The 27,849-nt window shown below is 39.3% G+C and overlaps 3 long non-coding RNA genes and 1 other non-coding gene across 5 annotated transcripts in view; 2 read left to right on the forward strand and 2 right to left on the reverse strand.

Annotated features, from left to right (window-relative positions):
• Window positions 1–27,849, reverse strand: part of LOC145532182 (uncharacterized) — a 196,761-nt gene that overhangs the window by 155,733 nt on the left and 13,179 nt on the right. Inside the window, exon 2 of one of the 2 annotated variants that reach the window (XR_014073071.1) lies at window positions 14,747–17,659. The exons of the other annotated variant lie outside the window; for it this stretch is intronic. This is a non-coding gene — a long non-coding RNA (uncharacterized LOC145532182). Of the gene's footprint in view, window positions 1–14,746; window positions 17,660–27,849 lie in introns of those variants that run through there. 2 annotated transcript variants of the gene reach the window in all.
• Window positions 7,251–13,549, forward strand: LOC145532183 (uncharacterized). The gene is made up of 2 exons (XR_014073073.1): window positions 7,251–8,506; window positions 9,957–13,549. It is a non-coding gene; the product is annotated as an uncharacterized LOC145532183 (long non-coding RNA).
• Window positions 18,624–22,824, forward strand: LOC145532185 (uncharacterized). Its single transcript, XR_014073075.1, has 3 exons — window positions 18,624–18,883; window positions 19,268–19,318; window positions 19,547–22,824. It is a non-coding gene; the product is annotated as an uncharacterized LOC145532185 (long non-coding RNA).
• Window positions 18,760–18,833, reverse strand: TRNAN-GUU (transfer RNA asparagine (anticodon GUU)). The gene has a single exon. It is a non-coding gene; the product is annotated as a tRNA-Asn (tRNA).

The raw sequence follows: 27,849 nt of genomic DNA on the forward strand, positions 1-27,849 counted from the left end.
AGGCATTGCTAAGTTGCTTCAGTCGTGTCCAACTCTTTGAGATCCTATGGACCATAGTCCACCAGACTCCTCTGTCCTTGGGATTCTCCAGGCAAGAATACTAAAGTGGGTTGCCACGCCCTCCTCCAGGGGATCTTCCCGACCCAGGGATTGAATCTGAGTCTCCTGTGTCTCCTGCATTGGAAGGCAGGTTCTTTACCACTAGCACCACCTGGGAAGCCCACTAAAGGCATTAAGAACGTATTAAAATACATAATAATGAGTCCTCACTATTCTCCCTAAAGAATGGCTCCAAAACTGCACAAGCTGCAGCCCCCCAAAAAACCTGGATCCACTCCAGCGAGGAAATAAACAAGACACAATTTCCACATGAGCATGATACTTGGCTAAGATATTTCAAAACACTGTAACCAGAGAGATAGGCAAGATTCCTGGATGACAAAACTCAATCCTATTAAAATGTCAAGTCTCTCAAAATCAAATTGGGCATTTAATGTAAGAGCAATGCATATTCCAATAGTATTTAGAAAGCATAACAAGACTTTGGAAAAATCCAGGAAACATCTGGAAAAAATAAGAATCATCAAGAAATTTTTGAAAAAGATAATTAATTAAATGAGATGAAGAATTGAAGGGAAAAATGATTGTTTTTTCAGATACAAAACATAAACCTGCAACAATTTAAACCATGTGGCACTACTGTAAAAATGTATATACTAAACAAAATGGATATTAGTATGTCTAAAAAATAATAAATGATAAAGAATATTGGAGTGGGTTTTCATTCCCTTCTCCAGAGGATCTTCCCGGCCCAAGGATTGCCTTGCAGGCAGATTCTTTACCAACTGAGCCATCAAGGAAGCTCCACCCCCCAAAATAGAGGTACACAAATTCATCAGGAGAGGGAAGACGTGTTAGGAAAATGGAGATCTCACACCATTTTCTCAGATAAACTAAATAGATGAAGTAGTGAAATTTTTTGTAGATCGAATTATAGAAAAATTATAAGAAACCTTGATATTTATCAAACATTACAGAAGAATGTTTTTTAAAGCTGAGAAATAATGAAATAAATTACAAATAAAATATTGACAGAACCAACAATATAAAAATTAAAAATACATGCATACACACACAACACATTACAAATGAAAGACAAGCAATCTATGGAGATAAAATAGTTTCTGCAAGTATGCAAGATTAATATTGGCTGTACATAAAAACTCATACAAATATAAAAGAAAAATACCAACATCCCAAAAGATAAATATGCAAAAATCATGCACAAACAGTCTGGGAGTTCCTCAACAGTTCAAATACAGTGTGATCATATGACCCAGCAATTGCATGCCTAGGTATATGCCCAAGAGGAGTGAGAATACATGTCCACACAAAAACCTGCACATTATAGCACACAGAACTCTGCTCAAGGTTATGTGGCAGCCTGGATGTGAGGGGAGTTTGGGGAAAATGAATACATGTATATGTACGACTGAGTCCTCTTGCTGTTCACCTGAAACTATCACAACATTATTAATCAGCAATACTCCAGTATAAAATAAAAAGTTAAAAAAAAACTTATAATGTTCAAAGAAGCACTACTCATGATAATCAAAATGTAGAAATAACCCCAATAACCATCAACTGATGAGTGGAAATAAAATGTGTAAAATCCATATGACAGAATATTACTGGGCAATAAAAAAGAATGAAGTCCTGATATCTGCTACAACATGGCTGAAGTTTGAAAACTTAAGCTAAGAGGAAGAAGTCAGCCACGGAAGCCCTGAAATACCATATCCTATGAAATGTTTGTATGAGTCTATGAAACATCCAGAGCAAGCAGACATAGGGAGACGGAGAATACAGATGAGTGGCTGCCCAGCTCTGGGGTGGGTTTCGAGGAAGATGAGAAGTGACTGCCAGTGGGATTCAGATTCCTTGTTGGAGTCATGAAAATGCTCCCAAATTACCCATGGCAATGACCGCACAGCTCTGTGAATATATTAAAAATTACTGAACTGTACACTATAACTAGGTGAATTGTATGTATGTGAATTATATCAACATATAGTTGTTGCTCAGTTGCTAAGTCACGTCCGACTCTTTGTGACCCCATGGACTGTAGCACACCAGGCTCCTCTGTCCTCCACTATCTCCCAGAGTTTGCTCAAATTCATATCCATTAAGTCAGTGATGCTACCTAACCACCTCATCCTCTGCCACTTTTTTCTTCTTTTGCCTTCAGTATTTCCCAGCATCAAGGTCTTTCCAATACATAGTACATTTATTTAATATACTATATATAGAATATTCTATCACTATACTACATATTATAGCAATATATGATATTATAAATAGCTTTATTATAACACGCACAGTCATATCACAGAAGAGAGAGCAAGTGCATAAACATGAGGAAATTATCAACATCCCCAGTAGCCAAAGAAATACAAACCAGAGCAATAAAGAGACACTCTCCTTACCAATCAAAATAATAGGGGGATAGTTTTTAAATGATAATTCTCACTGCTGCCAGAAAGATGGCAAAACAGATATTCTCACATATTGTCAGTGAAGGTGCAAAGTGGCCCAGCCCTTGCTAAAGGCAGTTTAGCAACATATATCAAGAACTCCAAATATAGTAACACTCTGCCTCAGCAGTGTTGTTCATAAAAATATCACCTGTGAAATTCATCCTAAATATGAGGGAGGAGTCATTATATACAAAGATTCACATTTCATTATCATGTATGACAGTGAAGAAAGGAAACATTATAAATGTTCAGTGGTATTGAAATAGTTACATGTGCTGTGGAATACACACTAAATGGAATATTACACAGTCAATAAAAATGTATTACATACTTGTCTGGGTAAATTATTTTTACACGATATTTACATGTAAAATTATAAGACACGAAGGAAAAGCGACAGCACAAAAATGGATGCACAATATGATTACAACTAAGCCTAAGTTTTTTTCCTTTTGTTTATATTCTCAACTTATCTTTAATAAGCCACATTTAAAAATTTTAAGAAATACCTAAGAGAAAAGATAAAACAGTAGCAATAACTACAATGCAAGTCACTACATGATACAGGGCTTATGGATGCTATAATGAGTACCAGATAGTCAGAGAGGAGTTTCAAACTCAAAGTTTCAATGTTTCATCTGCAAGTGACTTTAAGTTTCAAGGCTCCTCTTCCCAAAAAAATGTCATTCCATGAACTCTTACTTATGTTAATAGACCCCTCTGCTCTGGCATCTACAAACAAAAAGCAATAAATTCATGATAATGTACACCTCAATCCATTTTGTGAGACATGACGTATTTTCCTTTTAGTCCCAACTCTGCTTCTACAACTGTATTTACAATAAACATTCACTCAAATTATTTTCAATCTAGATTTGTCTAATATGTTTCTAAAGAAAAGATAGTACAATATATAACCTGCTATAAATTGCCACAAATAGAATCAAATATGACAACATCTTTAAGGAAAAACTACTCACAATAAAAATGGAATACATTTTATTCTTCAAAAAAATATCCTAGTGGCAACATTCTGGATGGGGCCTCCCAGATGGCTCAGTGGTAAAGAATCTGCCTGCCAATGTAGGAGATTCAGGTTCAATCCCTGGGTCAAGAGGATCCTGTGGAGGAAGAAATGGCAACCCACTCCAGTATTCTTGCCTGGGAAATCCCATGGACAGAGGAGCCTTGGAGGGCTACAGACCATGGGGTCGCAAAGAGTCGGACATGTCTGAGCAGGTAAGTTCATGTTATTTAATTTCAGAAATTTCTTTGAAACAAATTCTGGAGCTGGATCACCCATTCTCACAGGCCAGCTGGCACTGAAGACCCATCCCTGGTGTAGAATGGGGCACAGACAGTCTCTGTCATTAGGGGGTGGTACAGTTATTAAAATGTGCATGGCATGGACAGGGGTAGCATACTGGTAAAAGGGAATGCACCAGTCATCACAGTATCTCAGGACTTTGAGATATGAAACAGCAATAGTTAGAAAACTGTTGCTGAGAACTATGGATGCACCAGAGAAAGTCAATGAAAGACTGGGGTTAAATAATCACCAATTAGAAATGAATGTGAAATCACACAGCCTCTTTGGCAGCATTTAAGGAGACTCTCATCTCCTATCAGTGGAGAGCAGGAAAGGCTGAGGGTCAAGTCCAAGACTCAATTACTGCAGGAGGAGCCAAGCTTCAGAAGAGGCTGAATGCTCAGGCTTGGCCCATCTGCTGTTTAAGAACAGAGCTTATTGGGAAGGAGCTGACCCTACGGCATGTGATGGGGACATGCTACTTCCCCCCATTCTCCCCAGCCTCTGGGCCTGCAGAACTAGCCCACCCCACCCCATGAAAGGCCACCCCTCCCTCCTTGTTTTGAGATGATACAGAGTCCTCTGTCTTGCAAGAATAAACACATTTCCCTCAGACCCACCCCCACCTCCCTTCTGGCCATCAGACAAATAAGTAAGGTTAAGTCTACTTAACCTGTGTAACCCTGCCTGCTAAGAGGAGAGATTATGCCCTCAAAAGGAGCCACAGGACCAAGCTAACATGTACCAGCAAAAGCCAAGAGTGTGTGTATCTGTCTTAAATATTTATTTATTTGGCTGTGCTGGGTCTTAGTTGGGGCATGCAAGATCTTTGGTTGCGTGCAGCATGTGAACTCTTAATTGTGGCATGTGGGATCTATAGTTCCCCTACCTGGGATCAAACCTGGGCCCCTCCCTCCCCCACCGGCCTCCCTGCATTGACAGCTCGGAGGCAGTCATGGGACCACCAGCAAAGTCCCAAGAGTGTGTTTGAATCAAAGGGTATCGGATCAAAGTGAGTGGAAGACAAAGCTGGATAAAGGAAAGCTGATCGATATGGACAACACTATGACACAGGATTTAACCCTAAATAAGTATCCTGGAAGATGATGCCAACATATGCTGGGACTCTGAGAAGCCTGTAGGAAACGTGGCTACATTTGATGAAGAGGGAATCCCAGAACTGCCACAGTGGACAAAAAAATAAAAGTTGAAAAAGTTCAGAGGAATGTTCTAGAGTGGATTACTATGTCAGGTCAGCAAACTCATTCACCGACACTGTTCTGTGGGAGAGCCCAGGGGATGCTCCTGAATAAACAAACACCAGGGTGAGAGGCACCAATGTCACTGTCGAGGTCAGTGTGGCTGTCATCTGTGGGCTGAGCTGACACCGCGGATGCTCCTACAGAACTGGGCTCCCTGATAGCAATTGGGGTGGTATAGTGTTGAATAGAGGGCAGGGTGTGGGCAATTCTTGTAATCACTGGCAAGGTTAGATTGAAGGAGTGGGGAAGGGTGGGTGTCTGACCTGTTGAGATATGGAGATGCGTCACAGAACATGGTATCCTTAGGAACAAGATGGACAAGCAGCCAATAGGCATAGTGCTCAAACTACGCAATCAAGAGACGTCAAGGATCGATCTTCAAGGATGGAGAACAATCACCCCAATAAAAGATAACCACAATCTGCCTAGATTCTGGATCTGAGCCATTCCTCAAGCTGGGAACCCACTGATTAAAACTTGGCCATGTCCTGGGAGAAAGAATCCTACCACATACGGTATTTATGATGAAGATTCTCCCAGTCCTTCCCCCAAACTGACACATAACTGTTCACTCCAGTACATAGAGGAAAAAGGAATTCCCAGACATTCCAAGGGCAAAGGGTCTGAATTAACACTGATGCCCAAGTGGGTAGTTGCACGATTCAGGTAACAAATGGAGTCCTGGTCTCAGAGACCACACAGCAGTGCTGAATGCATAGATGCATAATTGATATGGATATACTTGGTAGTTGGCAGAAAGCCCCACACTGTTTCCTTGGTCTATGGGGCATGAGCTACCTACCCTAGTGGGAGAGGTCAGATGGAAGCTTTGAAAGTACGTCGTTATGCCCCCAATCAGCTAGAAAATAAAAACCATATCATGTCACAAGGAGAAGAGCAGAGACTCCCGCCACTGCAAGCTCTAAAGGATGCAGAGGAAGTCCTCACCATATCTGCGTTGGATTCACTGGCTTTATCTTTCCAAAAATCAGATGGATCCTGTAGGATGATAGTGGACTGCCACAAATTTTATCAAGCAGTGGCCCTGATTGTACCTGCAATTAACAAGGTCCAGGGTGTATGCGGTGTGGCCATCCCACCAGGAAGGAAGGTCAGAAGCAGTCTGCATTCATGTGGGACAGACACAAGTTAAATTTCCAGTCTAGTTTCAGGGTCATGTTAATTCTTTCACCCCATTCATTGTATGGTCTGAGCAGCCTGGACTACCTAGACATTCTGCAGAATCGTGAGGTGGTCCACCCTAATGATGACATCATGACAGGCAAAGCAGATAAGCAAGAAAGCAAAGTACATCAGAGGCCTTGGTAGGATACATGCTGTCCAGAAATGGATCCCATATGCAGAGGCCACCATACTGGTGAAGTTACAAGGAATCCTATGGTTGGGAGACCCCTTCAGAAAGTAATTGGCAAAGTACTGCATCTCACACTTCCCATCACTAAGAAAATGGCCAATGCCTGCTAGGGCTCTTCAGGTTCCACATTGAATGTCACTGCTTCAACCCATTTATCAGGTGACATGAAGGGCTGAGTGGAGCCCAGAGCAGGAAATGGTACTGCTGTAAGTCTGGACTGTAATGCAAGCAGCCTTGCCAGTAGGGCCATACAATTCAACATATCCCATGGTCTCAGATGTGTCTCTGGTGGGAAAAGGTGCCTTGTGGAGTTAATGGCCATCCTACAAATGAGAATCATAATATAGACCCTTAGAGTTCTGGAACAAGGCCATGCCATCTGCAGCCAATCCAAAACCCATCCTTGAACACACTCCAGGGTTGAGGTACAGTGCACCTGACCACAATATCATTGAGTAATCATGAGACCAGAACCACCATCCTGAGCTGGGGTCTGTCAGACCCACAATGTTATAAAGTCCAGCAGCTCCACAGTCATCCACGATGAGATGGAAATGATCCTTCAGGATCAAGGTCAAAGGAGATGCAGGAGCAGTTGGCCTAAAACCCCACATCACCCACCAGTATTGCCCCAGTCCCTCTTCTTCAGCCAACATCTACGGCCCAATTGTGGGGGCGGGGTCTCTTATGAAGAGGTGACAATGGAGGAAAAGAGCTGAATAAAGTTACAAAGGATCAGGTCAGTGCATGGGTGCAAGCCAAAGACTGACACCAATTACACTGCTGGATAGCAGTGACCCAATTATACTACAGAGCAGCAGTGAGGACAAAGCCTATCAATGAGCAGAGTTTCAGGTGGTCCCTCCAGATAGAGAGAAAGGAAGCCCAAGGAAAGAATATAGTTAGTGCTTGGCTAGTTAGGTAAAAGATTGGAAGATTGGTGTAGTAGCATGTCCTCAAAAAAAAAAAAACCCCAACTATCCTACCGTTCCCTATACATGTCTCTACTCTCATGAACAACTGGAGTTTGTGGATCTAGGATCTAGGCAACTCCTCTGATCAGTAAGATGAAGAGAAAGTGACACACTGAGACTTCCATGCTCATCGGGCAACAAGAAAGTCTAGCATCTTTCACTCTCTCCCTTTTGGAGCCCCGGGCTGCCATTTAAAGAAAACCATGCTGGGGAATTCCTTGACTGTCCAGTAGCCTCCGAGCTTTCACTGCCAAGGGCCTGGTTTCATTCCCGGTTCTGGGAACTAAGACCTCTGCAAGCTGTGGGGCACGGCCAAAAGAACAAGAAGAAAACTAGGCTGCCCTGATGGAGAGAGGCCCAGAGAAGCCTTGAAGGGTAAGATGTCTTTTGGAGAGAGAGGCCAGGTGGAGAAGCCAAGCGCCAGGCATCTGGTCCCAGTCCCAATCTGAGTACAACCCCATGAGACCTGACGTCAATCAAGGCATTGCTCAGCTAAGTCCATGGAGTCAAGAGAGATCATAAAAGGGCTGTTTTAAGCCACTGATTTTTATAGTGGTTTATTACACAACAACAGATAACTAAAACAGAACTTGGTACCTGAAAAGGTGTCTGCCTTGACAAAAATCTAAAACATATGGCATTAGTATTGGGACCAGAATGGAGCTCCTTCAAGAGATCAAAGTGAAGACTTGAAAGACAGCAATGAAATTGCTCTTGGAGACCAAAAGAAAGGTGACCTGAGTATTATGATGTCATAACAGCATGTTGTGCAAACACACATATGACACACCCAGTGATGAAACTCTCACCTGCACTTTGGGAAAGAGAAAAGATACCTAAGGAACATGAGTCTGGCTGAGGATATTTACATGCAGACTGTTGAAACACCGTTTTTGCTTTATTTTGTTTTTGCTTTTAGCTGCCTATGAAAAGTAATTAGAAGTAAAAAAAAAAAAAATTTTTTTTTAAAGAAAGTATACAGTTTTTGAGCAGACTTAAAGGAAATATAAAGCAACCAAGATGTACTGGATTTGAAAGCAATTCACAAGGTAAGAAATGGACTCAGAGGGAAAGGGAAAAAAAATAAAATCCAGGACACACAAAGTAAAACATACCTCAGTGTCAAGTTCAGATTAAGGGTGGGACCGTGAGACACTTTGTTGAAACCTCAGGAAGATTTTAGGTGATGTGTCATAAAGTCCTTTCAGCTGAACAAAGAGCCTTCTAAGAATCCTCTGGGTGTGTCTCATATGGCCTCTCTCCCAGACAACAGGGCTTCTAAGAATCCCAAGGACGTAGTCCCAGAGGAATTTCACAGGCCCCTTTCAGAAAAATACATAGCTGTGGCTTTCACCCAGTGGAGTTGGCTGTGATCTGATACAAACAAAATGCATGATGTTTTAAATAAACTGTATCCACATGGACTGAAAGGAATAGTCATTTCATGATGAAAAGAGGTCTCAAGACCCTCAAACTTCTGCAGGCAGTAAGCAGGCTAGGAAAGCTGCTTACCTTCAGAGAGGGGCTATTTATTATGGACAAGGAAGGATGACTCAGGGCAGAGCCAAGAGGCTTGGGAACTAATCCTAGAGATCAGGACTGGCCTACCGTGAAGGACCGGGAAGTATGCCCTGCGAGATTTCAGAAGCGCATAAATCATGACTGCAGTGTGCCTCCTGTTTCCCCACCCCACCCCCGTGGCTATTCCAGTTTTCCTATTTTGTCTTATCATCCCTGAGCAAGTAACTGCTCTAATTTATAGCTCTTTAGAGCAAGAAGAACCATACTAAGGAGCCACATCCAAAGAAAAACAACTGAGAAGATCCATCAATGTCCATGCCTGATTTAGATGATAAAATCCTGGATTCAAGTTGATGCCATTATGGGATGAAACTGGTGGTCCTGGGAAAAGGGATGAGCTGTGTTTTGTGTAAGGGAGGAATGTGAATTGTGGCAGAGGGTGGACTGTGGCAGCTATTCTCCAGGGACAACCCTGAATCATTCTGCCCCTGCCTGCATGTACCTACTTCTACTCCCACCTGAGACAAAGCTTATGTCCCATCAATCTAGGCTGGAGCCCATGACTGCATTGATAAACAGCATGCAAGGAGGTGATATTCCGGGACTCTGAAAGGTAGGCACCAAGAAGGTCAAGCAGCTTCCAGTTCTTTGCAATTTGACATTGAGGACAACATGTAAGAAGTTCTGGCTATTTTGCTCAATGGAGTGGCCACACGGAGGAGAAATGAGGCACCTGGGCATCCAGCCCAGCCTCATCTGACTGCAACTGAGTGAAAAATCCCACACAGCACAAGTAGAGGAGACCCCCCAGATGAGCCCAGCCAAACCACAAAGTCATGAGCTATAATTACATTGTAATAACTAAGTTTAAGGGTAGTTTGTTATGCAACAACAGATAACAAAACAATTGGGGTAAGGAGGCCTGGGGAAGGGGCTTCCCTGGTGGTCCAGTGGTTAAGAATCTACCTTGCATTGTAGGGGACACCGGTGCGATCCCTGGTCTGGGAAGATCCCACAACTAAGCCCATGTGCCACAACTACTGAAGCCTGCACACCCAAAAGCCTTTGCTATGCAACAAGAGAAGTCAGTGCAATGAGAAGCACGCACGCTGAAACTAAAGAGGCCCCCACTCTCCGCAACTAGAGAAAGCCTATTAAAAAATAAAGCCATGTCACTGGGAACACAAATAGAAAATACAGTGTATTAGAAGGATTTTTTTTTTTTAAAGGAGGCCTGGGGAAGAGGGATGTGGATGAGCCAATGGTATTGGACATGAAATGTGAAGTTCTTTGTATTGTGTGTTAATTCCCACAAGGAAGGCAGTTCCCATCAGCCAGCATCTGTGATCCACCACCCCACAGTGAGTCGGCGAGCTCATGAATGGAACAGCCATGGTGTTAGGGACGAGCCCAACAGCATGGACTGCCATTCACCAAGGCTGAGCCAGTTGCTGCCACTACTGAAAAGTTCATTCTGCCAATAACAGAGACTAACACCAAGCAGTCCTCAACATGGTAACCAGTTAAGGACACCAACTGCTCATGTGATGGCAAATAGATTACACTGGACCCCTTCCACCCTGACAGGGGCAGTGACTCCTGACTCTAATACATGCTCCAGGTACAGGCAGTTCTCTATGACACCCACACAACCTAAGCTACACCACTATCTAAGAGGTGGTGCTCGATCAGTGATTGGGGCCCCACACCGTATCACATCAACCCACCTTTCTTCAGAGAAGGTGCAGCAATGGGCATATGACCATGAGATCAACTTTTCTTTACTTACATTATTCAGAAGCTGCTGGGCAGAGAGAGCAGTGGGATGGCCACTTGAAGACAACTGAACCAAAGCCAAAGCTGGCTTAGAGGTGATACCCTGGATAGCTGCTCCTTGGGACATGGTATACACCTGAAGTCAATGACCATTACATGATATTGTGTCATGTAATAAAATATATGGAAACATAAAATATATGGGAACCAAGGTTTGGATGTAGGAGTAGAACATGTTACCATCACTTCCAATAACCTACTTAAGAAATTTGTGCTTCCTGTATCTACAATTCTTGCTTTCACCAAGAGACACAGCAAGACTGTTCATAAACTTAAAGCATGGCTGCCTCCAAGTCACTTCAAGCTCTTTTTGCTGAGAGACCAGCAGGCAAGGAAAGTAATTACCATTCTGTAAAGAGTTCCTGACAAAGAAGGTATGGCAACCCACTCCAGTATTCTTGCCCGGAGAATCCCATGGATGGAGGAGCCTGGTAGGCTATAGTCCATGGGGTCACAAAGAGTCGGACACAACTGAGCGATTTAACTTAACTAATGACTGTTTAGTATGGAGGTACAGAGGCTTAGCACCTTTGTCTTGATCTGGGATATTTTTGAAAGGTCTTCTGAGCTCCAGAGTTCCCTGTGGGATTGGTTAGGGTCTCTGTTGTAACTATCCCATTTCAACTCCTCCCCCTGTCCAATCTCATTTTTCCTTAGAGTACTTCACCTCTTGTATCCAAATCCCAGCATCTTAGTATCTGTTTCCCTGGGAACCTGATTTGTGAACCAACTGTCTCAATACCATATATTGAAAATGCAGTCCTCTCCCCACTATTCTGGAGGGCTACCTTATTTTTTTTTAAATAGGCTTTATTTTTTAGAACAGCTTTATATTTGTTAAAAAAAAAAATTAAGAAGATAATGCAGAGTACTCACATACCCCACACTCAGTTTCCTCTGTTATTAATCTTACATTAATATAGTATATTTGTTACAATTCTTAAATCAACACTGGCACATTATTATTACTAAAGTCCACAGGTTATTCTGATTTCCTTAGCTTTTGCCTAATGTCTTTATTCCATCCAGGACACCACATCACATTTACTTGTCTCCTTAGACTCCTCTTGGCTGTGACAATTTCTCAGATTTTCTTGCTTTTGATGACCTTGATAGTTGCAAGGAGTACTGGTCAAACATTCTGTAGGATGACCTTGCACTGACAATGACCTGATCTTTTTATCAGATAGAGGTTTTCATCAGAACAGATTGGATTATGAGTTTGGGAGAGGAAGACCACAGATGTGAAATGTCGTCATACCAAGGGTACAAACTATCAACATGACTTACCACACTTGAGGTCCTAATCCCCTGCTGGAGGCAGTGTTCAGATTTCTCCACTGGAACACTACTCTTTCTTCACCCCCACCTCCAGCCACTTTCCATACTGTACTCTTTGGAAGAAACTCACTCTGCACAACACATACTTAAGGAGTGGGGAGTTCTGCTCCCCTCCCCCACCTCTCCTTGAGAGCCTACCTTCTTAAAAAAATTAAATGTCCTTAAGGAGGGTTCTTAAATAAGTAGACCACTAGAAACAACTCCATCAATAACCTATTTTCTTACATTCTTTATAGTAGGTCTTATATAACAAGGGGAAACAAATCCCCTAAATATCATTTCTAAAACTGTGGCACAAATATACATTAATTTTATGTCTTAATCCTTTTAAGTGCACTGTTCATAGTATAGGTACATTTAGAATGCTGTACAATCAATCTTCCTAACTCTTTTCATCTTACAAAATTGAAACTGTATACCCATTAAACCACAGTTCTACCCTCCCCTGCTTCCCCTAGCCTCTGGCAGCCACCATCCATCTTAAATGCTTTATTTCTGAATTTGACTACTCTAGGTACCGCCTATGAGTGGCATCATACAGTATTTGTATTTTTGTGACACGCTTGTTTCACATAGTATAATGTCCTTGAGCTTCATCCATGTTGTAGTGTGTGTCAGAATGGCTTTCCTTTTCAAGGCAAAATAATATTCTACTGTATGTGTGTATCATATTTTGCTTATCCATTCATCTGTTGACAATTTGGGCTGCTTCCATATTTTAGCTATTGTCGAATAATTCTACTGTAAACATGGGTATACAAATATCTCTCTGACATCCTACTTTCAATCCTTTTGGGTATGTATTCACAAGTAGAATTGTTGGATTTTATAGTAATTCTATTTCTGATTTTTTGAAAAACTGCCATACTATTTTCCATAGTGACTGCACCATCTTATGTTCCCACCAGCAACGCACAAGCCTTCCTATTTCTCTACATCCTCATCAACACTTGTTATTTTCTGCTTGTTGTTGTTTTTGTCTTTCAGGATAGCCATCCTAATGCATACAAGGTAGTATCTATTGTGGTTTTGATTTGCATTTCCCTAATGGTTAGTGATGTTGAGCTTCTTTGCACATACTTAATGGCTATTTGTATACCTTCTTCAAAGAAATTTCTACTCAAATATTGTCCATTTTTAAATTGGATTTTTTTTCCCATTGTTGAAGTATAGGAGTTCTGTATATATTCTGGATGTTAAATCTTTAACAGATACATTATCTGCAAATATTTTGTTCCATTCTATGGGATGCCTTTTCACTCTACTGATAGTGTCCTTTGTTTCTAAAGACAGTTTTAATTTTGATGTAGTTTATCAATTTATCTATTTTTGTTCTTGTTGTCTGTGCTTTTGGTGTCACATCCAATAAACAGAACCAAATCCAATGTCATAAAGTGTTCCCCCTATGTTTTCTTCTAAGAGTTGTATAATTTTAGATCTTACAGTTAGGTATTTGATCAATTTCAGGTTGATTTTTGTACAAGGTGTAAAGTAAGGGTCCAACTTCATTCTTTTGCATGTGGATATTCAGGTTTCCTCACACTATTTGTTGAAAAGGTGGTCTTTTCACATTAAGTGGTCTGGGTACTCTTGTTGAAAAATATTGCTCATACATGCAAAGGTTTACATCTGAGCTCCTTATTCTCCCTCAATGTTAATTTTAAGAGAGAAAAAACAGAATTCAAAACCTTATATACACTATGAGTTCAGGCATTATTTTTAAGTTATAAAGATGTCAGTTAACAAAAATAATACATGTTCATTAAAGATAATAAACTTACTTTTGGAAAGTAAAGTATAAAAAAGAAAAAAATCACTGATAATCTTATTTTGGTATATTCTTACTTTGGTGTAATCTTACTTTGGTATAAATCTATGCCAAAATACTGATAATATTATACCATTAGAGAAAATAGATCAATTCAGTCTCATTACAAAATTGGGACCATGCTCTTTGGATAGTTTTGAATCTAGCTTTGTATACCTAATGCAATATTTTAACATTGTCCAAAGGCATTTTTCCTGAAACATTTTGTAAATGGTTATATAGTATTCCAATGTTTAATATACCATAATTTATTTCACTATTTCCATTAGTGTTGCATATTTCAGTTTGTAATTTCTATTATAAATAATGTTGCAGTAAACATTACTGTACTTAAATTTGTACAAATATTTATTATTATAACCTTAGGTATACACTACTTTAATAAATAACAATGAAGAATTTTGCTAGAAGAAAGTAAAACTTTTCTGTGGATTCTTACATGCTGACTCTTTCTAGAATGGTTTTCCTCAGTCATATTAAAAGCTAAACTTTCCACAACTTTAAGCATAGTTTTTGTACTACACAGATCAGATTTTCCTTTATAATTACATATAGTTTCAAAATAACGGGACTACTATTTGTGTTCCTCCAACAGAGGACTCAAGATCAAAATTCTTAAGATTTTAGAATATATTATTTGGGAGACCAAAGAGTCTTCATCTCTTATTGCAACTTTTAATCTTAAATCTCATCTTGGTTTTAAAGTTTAAAATGTATTTAAAAAAAAAAAATTAATTGAAATGCCCTAATGTCTTCAAAGTTGTTTTTGTTTCTTTCTTTTTTAATGGGTGGGGGTAATAGAAGAGCACTTTATTTGCTTATAGACAAAATTCAACAGTTCAGCGTTCAGATGTTCTTTCGATAAATTTGTGGAGGAGAGAGTGGTCTCCCTGTCCTATTCCTCCGCCATCTTAGCCCTGCCTCCAACAGTTCAGATAAATAGTAAATTTCTCATACTTTCTGGCTTAATAACACAAACTTATTCTTAGCAAGTTTGTCATAGATGACTAAGTCAAAAGTGAATAAGCATGGAAAACTGATTTCTAATTCCTATTATTTTTCCTAACCCTTATGTGTAAATACTTATCTGATAGGGTTTGGTAGTAAATTTATTTTTGAGTCTGATCTATGACAATTTAAAATGACTTCAACTTAATAATCCATATATTTGCAGTTTAAAAGTTACATTTTGGCATCACCGGCTCAATGGACATGAGTTTGAGTAAACTCTGGGAGTTGGTGATGGACAGAGAGGTCTGGCGTGCTGCAGTCCATGCAGTCGCAAAGAATGGGACACGACTGAGCGACTAAACTGAACTGAACTGAACTTTGGTGACTGAAAGGTTTATGGGATATTAACATTGATTCACATATTGACCAAGATGATTACAAAAGTGTGTTTATTTTGTAAAAATTTCTTCAGTTGTACTCCTAAAGATTTGTGCACATTTCTTTATGTATTTAAGATTAATAGAGTTCCTTTTAAAATTATATTTTAAGAGATTTCTTAAAGATATGAATCTCTACATTTTGTAATTTAAATACTGAACAATTAAAATTTGAATGACTTTTCTTAAAAATTTAAGCTATGAAAACAATTTGAAACTGAGGTATGTAGTAAAATTTTAGAGATACCCTTTATTCTCACATCTTTCTTGTAAGTTCAACAGATGTTTTTGAAAGAGTGGATATATGATTCACTTTGCTGCTCAGCAGAAACTAACATAGCATTGTAAATCAACCATGCTCCAACAAAAATTTTAAAAAACCAAATATATGTAAAAACCAAATACATGTAAAACAACACACACACAATTGTTTTCAATATACAAAAACACAAACCACCAAAAGAGGACACCACCAAAGAGGCTCAACTTGAAGCACTTTAAATGAAATGCTGCAGCTGATAAAATTAACATTCTTAATTATCTGAAAGGTTTCAACTTCTTAAACTATTTTCTAGTTAAATGCATTATGGCTTTTTCTACCACCAATGTATCTCTGCTCTGCCAGGTTGTAACAATCAGTTGAACATTTCAGGCAACACAGTCCACCAAACTTCAGAGAAACAAAGTTAAAATTCACGTGGGCATTACTCATTAGGATGTACTATGAATGCAGAAACAAGGCAATTGTGTTTCTTTTGCAGCTTAATGCTTTTTGCCCCCCCAAACCTTGTATCATATGGTATCAGATACAGGTGTTACAAATGAAGACAGAAACATTTCAGCCAAGTGGGATACGCCCAAATTCCTTTATGTAAAGAAATGCTACAATACAAAAAAAACTCTTTAAATTGTTAATTATTTTAAATCACACAACTATGACTTTCTCTAATAAGTGTGTATAAACCATAGTACTTGATTAACCTTTTATTGCATTACGTCAATGAGTTTCTCTCTGATTTGACATACTAAATTTAAGTATACCGCTGTTCATCAAGAACATACTTAACATGGTTAGATGCTCAACAAAGCCTTTTAAACGCTTTTCAAACTTTAACTAATGCTCTAAATGATCTCGGCATAGCCTGGGCTTCGTTGATACTACAGACCCATGAAACTGGGAATAAAATAACGCTCCCCAGAAATAGCATTTATCACATCTATACCCAATACACACTGTACAAAGTCAACACATCCATAAATATTTAAGCAAGTTTTAAATGTTTAAAATGTTTCTCATCTATTCTATCTGTATGCAACAGCCCAGAACAAAGAAAATCACTAAGCACTTGCCCACATAATAAAATCAACTACTTACATTAGAGGGCAGTTTTGCACTCCTCACCCCACCTCCCTTCTCATGTAATCCTCTCTCTTTATTTTCTGGCCTCTAAATCCCATTAGCTGCCTGAATAGGGTGAAGTATGAATATACTTAGAAATTTAGGATCAAATTTAAAACTGCCACCTAGGCCCCTGTCAAGTGCAAATCCTGGTACTCTCTCACAAAGGTGTCCGAAATAGGGGTCTGACTGGGCACCCCAACGGCCAAACACCAGCCAGGGGTCCGAGAATTCCTAGACACCGGGTTAGCCCCCCTTGGCTTGGCTTGAACCTATTCTTCTTTTTCTTCTTCCATATTTTCTCTGGGCTATTCCAACTCACCTCTATTTCTAACCTTGTCTTCTGGACACAAATGCTATCAAATTGTTTTCCAAAGACACATTTCACAGGAAGATTTCATTCCACACAGTTTTCACTTCAATACAGTGAAGCAGCACAATGAATACATGATTTAACAATGCCCTTTAGTATTTCATGAATGTTCAGTGGGGTTTTTTTTCTTTCCTTTGTGAAATTTGGAACAAAATATTAATGAAACTTCAGAAAAACCAATTAAAGTATTACCTTTGGTTTTAAACTAATCAATCAAGTAGCTCTATTTTAGAGGAGAGAACTTCTGAGTAGGTAGTACAGGAGTGAGGAGTGTGGGCTCTGAAGCCTGACAACTGGGGTTTTAATCTGCACTGTGCTAGGAACCAAATGTGACTTCAGGCAAATCACTCAGCACCACAAGGAGACTCAGTTGGTTCATCTGTACAATGGGAACCATGGGACATACCTGGGAGGGTTGTTGCACAGGTCTCACACTTTCATCCAGGAGAGCACTTGGAACAGTGCCTGGCAAGTAGTAAGCACCCAAGAAACATTAGCCTTTATTAATATGTTAACCTGGGGGAAATATGAAGAAGAGCATAACTGTATATTCTCAGGGATAAGACATACCACTTTTCTCCAGAATCATCTTTCAAATTAATCTATACCCAAGACAATAATTATCATGATGAACCTGTGATTAAGTCTCAAGGCAGCATATATTTAGAGAACAAAGTACAAGGTAACTATTTTGCGAGAGCTTTGTGAAACGGTAATATGCATATAGAATGTCGAAGCAAAATATGTTAGCAGTTTCACTTTTAATCGTTCTCATTTTTTTTTTCTAATGTGTAACAACAACACAGTTGTAAAATAAAGCTTTCTCCCTTTCCGAATACATGGGACATTTTGCAGGTATATTCTATTCTCTATTAAATTCTAAAACTTTAGTAGAAAAAGTAAAATATACACATACTCTTACAATAGTGTCACACAAAGACTTTATTTATGACACATTTCTGAGTTTACCAACGCCAGGGTTAGTCAGGCTAAGTTAAATTATGGGATTATTTGTTGACAGGGAGCAGACAAAATGCTGCACAATTCAACACGGGGGGCGAAAAAAAACAAACACCTGGAGGGTCTTAAGTCAATGTACAGCTTGAACTTGACATTAAATACGTACATTCAGTCAACCTCAGACCCAGTAAGGGTCCTGAAGCGGAACGCCGCCCCCTCAGGACGCGCGGGAGCCGGGGCGGCGGGTTCGAGGCCGGGCGCGGCGGCCGCCCCGCCTCAGCGCGCGCTCCCGGCGCCGGAGCCCAGCGGGCGGGGCACGAGCCGAGAGGCCCTGGTGACCGGGTGAGGGCCGGAGTCTAGGAACGAAGGGCGTGTAAGTGAAAGGACGCGGGGGCTTTACGGCGCTGGACGCACACGCGCGGCCCGGGGCTGGCAGGAAGCGCCCACCTGGCCGCACCGGGAGCGAGGCGGTTGGAGGAGGGGCCCCTGCTCGCCCGGAAGCTGAAGAATTTCCCCCCTCAGCCTACCCGCGGACCGCGAAGTGAGATCCGCGGTTCTTCTTTACCGGCTGTGAAAATCCAGCTCAGCGTAGCCCAGAGGCCTCAACCCCACGATTTGTGCAAAACTGCCGGCGACAATCTTGTAAAATAGAAGAGCGTCCCTGGGTGGGCTCGAACCACCAACCTTTCGGTTAACAGCCGAACGCGCTAACCGATTGCGCCACAGAGACTCCGATGCGGTTACCGCCTCCAGCCATAACCTTTATGAAGAATAATAAAGGTAGCGCGTGAATGTTTCTCTCTTTTCTGCTTGCTGATTCCTCTCATTAAAGTCCGATTTTTCCAGTTAGCATTTCTAACCCTTTAATTCTATTTTCCACCTTTAAGCATACTGTAAAATTATAAAATACAGCAAGATCGAGCAGAATTTCATATTGCAAGACTGTTAAAATACTGTTACTCCCCACCCCCACCCCCACCCCCACCCCCACCCCCACCCCCACCACCCCCGTTCGGAACGTTTTGTTTCAGGGAGTTAACTATTTATTATGTTTGTTTTATAGGGAAATAAAAATTTTAATCTTATGAGTTGAGAAACTTTGCTTTTGTTTCAAACTCCCTTTCCGGTGCTTTGCTGACTAATTTTCATAATTTTCTTGTGTAGCATTCCCAAGATCATCTGAATTGTATTTGCCTTCTTCATTTTCATATTCAGGTATTATTAAATCCATATATGCAATTCCCATTTGTTGTGTACTAATCTCTAGTGGAATTACTCGTCACTTACATTTTGTTACTGGAAAAAGACGTTGGGAAAAAGCTACTGTAACATTCTTTAATTTCTGTACACTGTAGTTAATTGCTAAATTCGCTCCTGAGTCTCCCTGAAATTAGCCTGTACATCTACATTTGAACTATGCCACTGAAAGCATATATTTCACAGGATATTTACAACCCCATTTGAGGAAAGAGAAGTTAAAGAAGAAAAAAAAGTATGATTTATGACTAACGCCTGAAAATCCCTAACACAGAAACACCTGTGGCAAGTATTACACCCTGTAAATACACTATATGAAAATCTTACCCTTTGTGTGAATATGTTCTGACGCCTTTTGAGGTAATCTTCAAAACCCTAGACACTTTCCCCCCTCTCTTCCCACCTCAGAGAATCGCTCGTTTCCACTTGACAAATCTATATTTAAATTTTTAACAGTCACTAAATTGCTGTCTAGAATCCCTTGAGGATGAATTCATATCTTGATTTATAGAAGTTGTATGTGATGTGCCTTAGTCCAATCAACATTTTGAGTTCCTGTGGGTTGATAAGACAACTTAAATTGGCTTTGGAACCTATTAGTGAAGTTCCTTGAAAGCACTGAGATATCAAACAGCTGTGAATTCATACCAAGCTGTACCACTCTGCCCTCAAAAAAAAAAAAAAAAAACCACTTTTAGAAATGTATTTAAAAATTTTGAATTAAAAAAAAAATCCAGGAAGTACTTATAAAGAACATACATTGAGTCTGCTTTCATTATATGATGCTACCTCCATACTTAAATGTTTATGTACCTGTTAATGTGAGCAAAAACTACGAGACACTGGCTTTTCTTCTCTGAATACCAAAATGAGTATTCTCTCCTTTGCTATTGTGCTTGTTACTGTTCAGTTAGAACAGACTGCAACTAGTACCTCACCACCCTTTCATTAAATATTTTCTCTGCCGCTTGAAATATTAGGAATGGTTCTATTCATGAGATTATCTAAAGCTCCAATCTCTTTTCCTCACTTCAGTCATCATGCTAACATTTTAACTTCTAAAAGGAGAGATGCTGAAAAACAGTTGATGAGAAAAAATAAAGAAATAATTGGCTCATTGTACACTAATTATTTAATTAGCTCATTGTATGCTAAAATTTTTTTCTATGTGAGGATATTGTTTAAAATTTAGTCTTCAAGCCTAGTTCTGTGTTTAATATTTTTAAGAAAATAAATTGCTATATCCGCAGTTCATTAGCTTTGCCATTTTGTCTCTCCCTTTGTAAATTCTTCAAAAGAACATATATTAAATGGAATATGAACATTTCACTCCCATCATGCATATCAAATGTAACTTTTATGCAAAATGCCCGTTTACAAAAATAAGTGCATGTGTTGTCATCTAAATCTTTGTGATTATCTCATTTTAGGCCTTAATATCTATGCCCAGTTTTTAAAGCTGAATTAAGTCCACTGGATTAACTTCAAAAACACACATCATTTTTCCTTAAATTTCAGGACAACCCACAACAAATGATTCTTACAGCTTCATTAATACTCAGGTCTTTGTAATTGCTAAAAGTACAAAGGACTGGGCATTTTGCCCCCTTTTTGTATATCATATACAATGAACTGCAACTTTAACTCTTCCAAGAATGTGCCCTATCAAAGAAGCTGACCTCTGCAGATTAATGGGCCTCTATATTTTATTTCTGTCTCAGAGAGGAAAAAAGAGAGAAAAAGAACATCTTGCAAATGGGATCCACCTGTCTTGACATACAAGGCAAGATGGCCCACACTGATTTATAGACCTTCCTGGTATCATGATTCCAGTGCTCTCAGAAGCCATGCCTCCAGTTTCAAACCAACAGAAGACGCAACCCACAAGATTTTCATGAACACAATTATGCATGATCTTAATTCTTTTCAATTCCTGTATTTCAAAAGGACAGTGACTGAGTTGTTAAAAATGAAAAATCCAGTTAGTTAAAATTTAAACTGAAATCCAGGGAGTTAGAAAAATCACCTCAATAGGGAGAAGATTGGGACACAAGGAAATCAGAATGCTGAACTAGTAGTCTCTAAAAGCAAGTAAAGAACTATGAGACCCATTTTCAAAACTAACTGAAGTCACATTTTAAAACTGCTATGTAGTAAAAGGGAGTCAGACCAAAGCCCTGGGAATAGCCTCCTCCTTGTGGCCACTATCCTGTAAATGGATTTTGAAACCTTGAATTAAAGTCAACTGAATCACTGAGAACATTGTACCTGGTAAAGAGCTGGTATGTAATGAACTGTTCACTCGATGAAAAGTTGACCATAACATTGTTAAAGTTTCCAAAGGCATATAAACATTATCATAGGTCATTTTTTTATTTTAAAAAAGCACAAAGCAAGTTCAAATAAATCCATATTTGAAAGATCTGACAATATTTACAAAATGATTCATCCTAGAATACTGTAAATAACAAGTACTCTTGTATATTTTAAGTATGATCCCACCAAAAGGATGTTTTTCAAATATGAGATATCACAAATAAAGCGCTAACTCAGTGTTTATAGGATATGGTAAAAGATTATTTTTTCCCCCCTGTGGCCCTTAAAGGACACTACCACTCTTCCAGAAGCTCAGTTGAAATCCTGGTATCATCCAAGTTCCTTATCATTTATTTTTTACCTTGGATCATTCAGAAAGTCATAGATTCTACCTTTGCAACATCTCTTAACTTTGACTTTGTCTCCACTTTTCCACCCCCATTTTCACTGCTTAATATTAACACGGTATACTACATGTTCCTATTTCCCTACATAGAACTTAAGCTCCAATAAATGGATGCTACTATTATACCCATTTTATAGATGAAGAAATTAAGGCTTATAATGGTTTTAAATTTAAGTCCTAAATCTATTCAAACTTTAAATAACTTGCCCAAGGTACCACCTGTTGTTCCTTCTTGTTGTACATTTTTATTTTTTTCTCATGCCTATTCTCAGAATACCCTTCCTTTGTCATCTTGTCTTTTAAAGCCTATTTCTCCTTCAATCTCATACAGTGGTCTCATCCTATGAAACCTTTCTCGATCCATCCAACTAGATACAATCTTTCCTTCTTGTAACCATCTAGCGCTTTTTCCTTGGCCAAACCTCATATTATATTGGCAGACATCTCTGTACTATTTAAACTCCTTCTAACTTGTGTACATGCCTAGAGCTCAGGAATGTTATGTCTTTATACCTCCTATAGGACTTGACTTAGTTATACTAAATGTATTGAATAATTGAAAATAACAATGAAAATGAAAGTTATATTCAGTACTGTTGTAAAATATTAGTAGAGTTCACAGATTCCTACTATGAAGCTGACTAAAAAATTTAGTACCAGAGATTATCAAGGGAAACAACAGTTGATCAAAGTTGATCAAAGATGAGACTAATAAAAGTTCAAATCAACTGTTTCTAAAAAATTAAATTTTTAAAAAGTTTAAAATACTGCTATTCCTAAAGGTGATTTTGGTACTGCTAAGGCTGAAGTGCTTTTCTAGATTTATTCATTTAACAAATACACATATAAGACTTTGTTTCAGGCACTGTTCCAAGTCCTTTACAAATGTTTACCTGTTTAAATTTTACAGTGACCTAGTTAAGTAACTTCCACTATTATTATCCCTGTTTTACAGGTAGAGAAACTAAAGAGTGAAGTAACTAACCCAAAATCACACAGCCAGTGACAGAGTCAGGGTTCAAATCCAGGCATGTTACTCCAGACACTTTAAAAAAAAAAAAATGCTTATTTACTTCAATATTTATTTATCTTTGGCTGTCAAGTGTGGACTTAGTTGCCCTCAAGGCATGTGGGATCTTAGTTCCTCAGTCAAGGACTGAACCATTTGTTCCCTGCATTGGAAGGCAGATTCTTAACCACTGGACCATCAGGGAAGTCCCCAGGCTACTTTCTTAACCGTTAGGCTATCCTGCCTCTTTTGTTGTTTTGTTTTTGAGAACTGTACATTAGACATGTTTTTAAACAATTTGGAGACTTTAAAAATCTCCCACTAGTTTAAAGTTGTTTTTTTTTTTTAACATGATTTCAGACACAAAAGTTGCAAAAATAGTACAAAGAATTCAACCAAATGTCACAAATGTTACTATCTTACTACACTGTAACTTTTTCTCTTTCTCTCAATATTTAACTTTTTCTGATTTAACAGTAAATTGCAAATGTGATAGCCATTAAATACTTTGAGGTGTTTCCTAAAGTGAAAGAATTTTATTACATAACCACAGAATCATGATCAAAATTAGAATCTTAACATTGATACAGCATTATGAGGATTAGGACTTAATCTGTAGACCTTATTCCAGTTTCACCAGTTGTTTCAGTAAGGTCCCTTATTGCAAAAGATAATCCAAGATCATGATGTGCATGTCATTGTCCTGTCTTTCAGTCTTTTAAAATCTGTAAAGTTCCTGAATCTGTCTATTTGTCTCTTACATACCATGACTTGGGCATTTCAGCAGCATACAGGCCAGTTATGTTGTAAAATGTCCTTAAATGTCAGGCTGTCTGGTGTTTCCCTCATAAACAGATTCAGGTTGGGTGCTTTTGCTCCTTCTAACACATTTAATAAACTGGGTGCTGTAACATAAATCTGAAACAATGGTAAAACGGAAAAAAAAAAAAAGAGTCTAGAACAAGCCCAGAGAGATAGGTGACAATGACCTTGAGTTTGGCAGAAACAGACCTCAGTATTCCTCAACATCATACAATGTGAATAATCTCATTTATTTAAACAAATATTTGTGAAATAATAATTTAAAATTTTATTTAAAAATCCCCTAACTATCCCTTCTTTGTTTTAATTTTATGTTCACTAAATCACTCTGACCAGACACTTCATCTCCTGAGAAATAGCCACCAGAAAGGGGAATAACCATTGCCTATGGTTTTGGGAGTGGGATGGAGCCCTCAGTGAATCGTCATTGAGTTTTGTGCTTCAAAAATAAAATCCTTTATCACTTGGTTATGAGGAATCAAATCTTCCTCACCTGTTAACCTCTTGGTGAACAGATGCATATGAATTTCTGAAACTGTGAAGTAAGACTCACATGGAGCTGCTGGGGTTTATCAGGGTTTGGATAAGGGTACCTCTTGTCCTGGATGGGCTGCCACAAAAGTTTGTACTAGTCTTCAGAGAAACAGAAGCAATAGGAGATATATACATATAGAAAAAGAGATTTATTCTGAAATGTTTTCTCCTGAGGTTATGACAGCTAAGAAGAACTACAACCTGCCATCTAGAAGCAGGAGGTCCAATCCAAGCCCAAAGGCCCGGGAACCAAGAGGAACCAGTGGTGTAAGCCCCATCCTGCCCAAGAAAAGGAGCACCAGAGTCTGAGGGCAGAATTAGATGGGTGTCCCAGTTCAAACAGAAAGGTCCTTTCTCTGCCTTTTGTTTTACTCAGGCCCCCAATGGATTGGATGAGACCCACCCACATTGGCCAGGGGGATCTTCTTTGCTCAGTCTATTGATTTAAATGCTAATCTCTTCTAGAAACGCTCTCACAGACACTCCCAAAAATAACGTTTTACCAGCAATTTGGGCATCCTTTGGCCAAGGCAAGTTGACACATAAAATTAACCATCACAAAGTTCTTAAGCATAATCAATAAAACACAGGGAGCAGAGATTTTTCAAGGATTTAGCACTGTCAAAATAATCACAAAAATAAAAAATCCTCTCAGAGATAATAGGGGATCCACAAACAATTCAACAAGGGATCTCTACAGAAACCTTGTGCCATGGCCCTCCTTTGTCAAGACCAGGAAAGAGGTTGTGATCTATTTCACTCAGGGGGAAAAACAACCAACTTTTTTTTATGAGCTACAGAACGAAATACAACTGTCTATGTCAATCCAAGAGGATTATTTCTTTCCTCAGCATGAGTTTCACCTTGCTACCACAGAATTTTTTCCTTGGAAATATTTTTAAACTTTTTTACTTTTAAGATTTTCAATAACAGAAATACAAAATCAAGAGGTTCTATTGCCTGAGGAGGAGATTTTTCATTTCTAAGAATCCTTACATTTAGAGACCTTTTAAACTGTTTGTCTAATTTTACAAGGTATAACAAAAAAAAATACTTTTTAAACTTAGTAACTTGAAGGCTTTTGCTGGAAGTTGAACACTAGGTTCTAAATTAATATTCAGCATTCTAACAATAAGAAATTGAATGTTTCAATTCTTAATTGACTTTTAATTGCTTCATAGAATGCACGAGAGATTGCCAAAGCCCATTATCATCAACATAAAAGTAGAATTATATAAAAGGTTCATGTGGGTGAGCATTTAAATTTAGATTTATGCATATACAGTACTTCCCAAGTGGCTCAGGGCTTCCCTGGTGGCTCAGCAGTAAAAGAATCTGCCTGTCATTCGGGAGACACGGGTTCCATCCCTGGGTTGGGAAGATCCTCCAGAGAAGGAAATAACAACCCATTCCAGTATTCTTGCCTGGAGAATCCCATGGACTGAGGAGCCTGGCAGGTTCCAGTCCATGGGGTTGCAAAGAGTTGGACACGACTGAGCGACTAACACAATACAACAACAACCAGTATTTTTGCCTGGAGAATTACATGGACAGAGAAGCCTGGTTATAGTCCATGGACTCGCAAAAGAGTTGGACATGACTGAGCGTCTAAACATATACACTACTATGTATAAAATGGATAACTAATGAGAACCTACTATATAGCACAGGAAACTCTACTCAATGCTCTGTGGTAAACTAAATGGGAGGGAAATCTAAAAAAGAAGGGATATATGTATACGTATAACTGATTAAGTCTATGCCCCGACCAGTAACGCCGAAGAAGCTGAAGTTGAACGGTTCTATGAAGACCTACAAACCTTCTAGAACTAACACCCAAAAAAGATGTCCTTTTCATTATAGGGGACTGGAATGCAAAAGTAGGAAGTCAAGAAACACCTGGCATAACAGGCAAGTTTGGCCTTGGAGTACAGAATGAAGCAGGGCAAAGGCTAATAGAGTTTTGCCACGAGAATGCACTGGTAATAGCAAACACCCTATTCCAACAACACAAGAGAAGACTCTACATGTGGACATCACCAGATGGTCAACACCGAAATCAGATTGATTATATTCTTTGCAGCCAAAGATGGAGAAGCTCTATACAGTCAGCAAAAACAAGACCAGGAGCAGACTGTGGCTCAGATCATGAACTGCTCATTGCCAAATTCAGACTTAAATTGAAGAAAGTAGGGAAAACCACTAGACCATTCAGGTATGATCTAGATCAAATCCCTTATGAGTATACAGTGGAAGTGACAAATAGATTTAAGGGACTAGACCTGATAGACAGAGTGCCTGATGAACTATGGACAGAGGTTCATGACATTGTACAGGAGACAGGGATAAAGAAAATCCCCATGGAAAAGAAATGCAAAAAAGCAAAATGGCTGTCTGAGGAGGCCTTACAGATAGCTGGGAAGAGAAGAGAAGCGAAAAGCAAAGGAGAAAAGGAAAGATATTCTCATCTGAATGCAGAGTTCCAAAGAATAGCAAGGAGAGATAAGAAAGCCTTCCTCAGCGATCAGTGCAAACAAATAGAGGAAAACAACAGATTGGGAAAGACTAGAGACCTCTTCAAGAAAATTAGAGATACCAAAGGAACATTTCATGCAAAGATAGGCTCGATAAAGGACAGAAATGGTATGGACCTAACAGAAGCAGAAGATATTAAGAAGAGGTGGCAAGAATACACAGAAGAACTGTACAAAAAAGATCTTCACGACCCAGATAATCACGATGGTGTGATCACTCACCTAGAGCCAGACATCCTGGAATGTGAAGTCAAGTGGGCCTTAGAAAGCATCACTACGAACAAAGCTAGTGGAAGTGATGGAATTCCAGTAGAGCTATTTCAAATCCTAAAAGGTGATGCTGTGAAAGTGCTGCACTCGATATGCCAGCAAATTTGGAAAACTCAGCAGTGGCCACAGGACTGGAAAAGGTCAGTTTTCGTTCCAATCCCAAAGAAAGGCAATGCCAAAGAATGCTCAAACTACCGCACAATTGCACTCATCTCACACGCTAGTAAAGTAATGCTCAAAATTCTCCAAGCCAGGCTTCAGCAATACGTGAACCGTGAACTTCCAGATGTTCAAGCTGGTTTTAGAAAAGGCAGAGGAAACACAGATCAAATTGCCAATATCCGCTGGATCATCGAAAAAGCAAGAGAGTTCCAGAAAAACATCTATTTCTGCTTTATTGACTATGCCAAAGCCTTTGACTGTGTGGATCACAAGAAACTGTGGAAAATTCTGAAAGAGATGGGAATACCAGACCATCTGACCTGTTTCTTGAGAAACCTGTATGCAGGTCAAGAAGCAACAGTTAGAACTGGACATGGAACAACAGACTGGTTCCAAATAGGCAAAGGAGTACGTCAAGGCTGTATATTGTCACCCT

The sequence above is a fragment of the Giraffa tippelskirchi genome, chromosome 13, assembly GCF_054371585.1.
Source record: "Giraffa tippelskirchi isolate mGirTip1 chromosome 13, T2T-mGirTip1v1.2.pri, whole genome shotgun sequence".
NCBI lineage: Eukaryota > Metazoa > Chordata > Mammalia > Artiodactyla > Giraffidae > Giraffa > Giraffa tippelskirchi.